General features: G+C 63.3%; 1 pseudogene; it reads right to left on the reverse strand.

Annotated features, from left to right (window-relative positions):
• The window catches only part of LOC124585927, a 7,955-nt pseudogene that overhangs the window by 2,888 nt on the left and 2,567 nt on the right, over positions 1–2,500 (reverse strand).

Consider the following 2,500-nt stretch of genomic DNA (forward strand, 5'->3'; position numbering starts at 1 on the left):
ACGTCGGCGTCGACCTTCACCTTCTTGTCGCGCCCAGACGCGACTAAGGCGAGGGTGAAACACTTCCGGGCGTTGATCTGCAGCCCCAGATGGGCGAGGGCTGCGACGGCTGCGTCGATGAGGGACTGCAATCCCCTCGCGGTCGATGCAAAAAGCAGGACGTCATCTGCGAAGGCCGCAGCGTTAACTCTGCGACCAAGGATCCGAGCTCCGATGTGGGAGGGAAGTTGACTCAAAACATAGTCCACCGCAAAATTGAAAAGGAGGGGGGAGAGGGGGTCACCCTGACGCACACCCCTAGCCGGCTGCAGGGGCACGCCCACGTCGGCGCCGCCCGCTATCACCGTCGTGCTACCCTCGTAACACCTTTCGACGTACTCAATAAAGCAATCCGGCAGGCCATGAGCCCTCAGCACGGGGCGGAGGGCGGCATGGTCCACCGAATCGAACGCTTTAGAGACGTCGATCGATGCCACAAAAACAGAGCGACAGGAGCGGACTGCGTCGGTGAGAGCAGTGTCCAAGATGAAGGTGTTTTCCAACATCCCATCCCGGGGGATGAATGCCCGCTGACGTTCGTCCACAGCACATGCACGCATCAGGCGTGACGCGAGAACCTTGTGAAAGGTCCGCGCCAACACCGAGCAGACCGTAATGGGGCGAAAGTCAGCGGGGGATGTTGGTGCAGCCGTTTTGGGGAGAAGTGACGTCCGGGCGCGAAGCAGACGCTCGGGGAGGGCGCGGGCCAGGAGGAAGAGGTTCAAGAGTTTCACCAGGACTTCATGCGGCAGGCGCCGCAGCTCCGCTGGAGTCAGGCCGTCCGGCCCGGCTGCCGATCCCCTGGGCGGCAAGGCAGCAGCGACCTCCTCACGTGTGACCGGCCCCCATAGGCACTCAGGAGCGACAGGCTCCGAGTGCGGGAGAAGGCGGTCACGGATGAAGCCGGCGGTGGAGATCGGCTTCTTCGTGAAGAGGTCCGCCCAGAAGTCCAGCAGACCGGGGATGTCGGGTGGCGGCTGCAGCAGGGTGCCGTCCAGCAAGCCGCGCACGCAACGCGCACGCGACCTACGGAAGGCGTCCTGTGTCCGCGCGTATTCCCAGCGGCGCCGCTTGCGCTTCTGCAGCGGCGGGGCGGCAGGCGGCCGCTTGGATGGTTGGCGCGGCCGCTGTGTCCTGGTGATCGACCTCTCCCCCCTGGACCCGACCGACGCAAGGGCATCCGGGAGCATGCCCAGGATGACATCGGGCGGCGTGCCCCGCCCCAGACCAATGACTCGATCCAGGGCAGAGAAACGCTGGGCGGAAGCAGGTAGCCCCGCCAGATGCTCCCAGATGGCGGCGTCAGTCGGCCCCTCCGGCGGCGGCCCGGTGGTGTCGGCCGCGAAGTCCTCGGCTGCGTCGACGGGCGGCGCAGCGGCCTCGCCCGCGTCAGGCAGCGAGCTCGCTGCTCCACGGCGGGACGCCGGCTCTTCACCCCGACCGATCTCAAGTGCCTCCATGAATTGGCGGACAAGCTGCTTGTGGGCAGCTTGCCGCCGTCGGCACTTGATTGCCTCAAGCGTTCGGTCGGGGAACATCCTGGTAAGTTCTTGATTTACAAAGAAGAACCGGGCGTCCCTCTCCAGGAACAGTTCGGCCTCTGCCTTGGCGAGCGACAGGACTTCTTCCTCCGTCCACCTCGCGCGATGCCTCTCCGTCACGATCTCAGCGTTGGCGGCCGCAGGGTGTTGGCGGCGGCGATGGACCCCGAGACCGTTCTTCGTGGTAAAAGTGCGGTGGCACTCACTGCAAGCAAAGGGAGCTACACAAACTATCGCATTTTCGTTACGGCCGGTTGGCCGGATAGGTGCTGGGGTAGCTGGGGTGGCACCTTCAGCGGAAGGGCCACCATCTCTTGTTTCTTGTCGGCTGCCCCCAACTATAAAGGGATAATGCGAGGGGGGGCTGGTAACCCCCCCAAGCCCCTGGTGCGGTCTTCCACTCTGCAAAAATCAGCGGGCCCACGAGAAGGGGAGAAGACCGCAGGAGAGGAGAGGCTAAGAGGGCTAGGCCCATGTATTGCGCATCACTCTCCCTGTAACTATAACCCAAGGAAGGCACCTCGCAGCAGCAGCACGACTACATCAAGACCGCACTTCGAAAAGCCAAGTCCGGATGCAGCCACCCCGCCGCCACTTGGCCACCTTAAGAGAGTCATAGTTACTCCCGCCGTTTACCCGCGCTTGCTTGAATTTCTTCACGTTGACATTCAGAGCACTGGGCAGAAATCACATTGCGTCAACACCCGCTAGGGCCATCGCAATGCTTTGTTTTAATTAGACAGTCGGATTCCCCCAGTCCGTGCCAGTTCTGAGTTGATCGTTGAATGGCGGCCGAAGAGAATCCGCGCACCCGCGCGCCCCCGGAGGAGCACGCTAAGGCGGACGCGGCCTCGCAGCAAGGAAGATCCGTGGGAGGCCAAGGCACGGGACCGAGCTCGGATCCTGCACGCAGGTTGAAG

This window comes from Schistocerca americana, unplaced genomic scaffold, assembly GCF_021461395.2.
Source record: "Schistocerca americana isolate TAMUIC-IGC-003095 unplaced genomic scaffold, iqSchAmer2.1 HiC_scaffold_515, whole genome shotgun sequence".
NCBI lineage: Eukaryota > Metazoa > Arthropoda > Insecta > Orthoptera > Acrididae > Schistocerca > Schistocerca americana.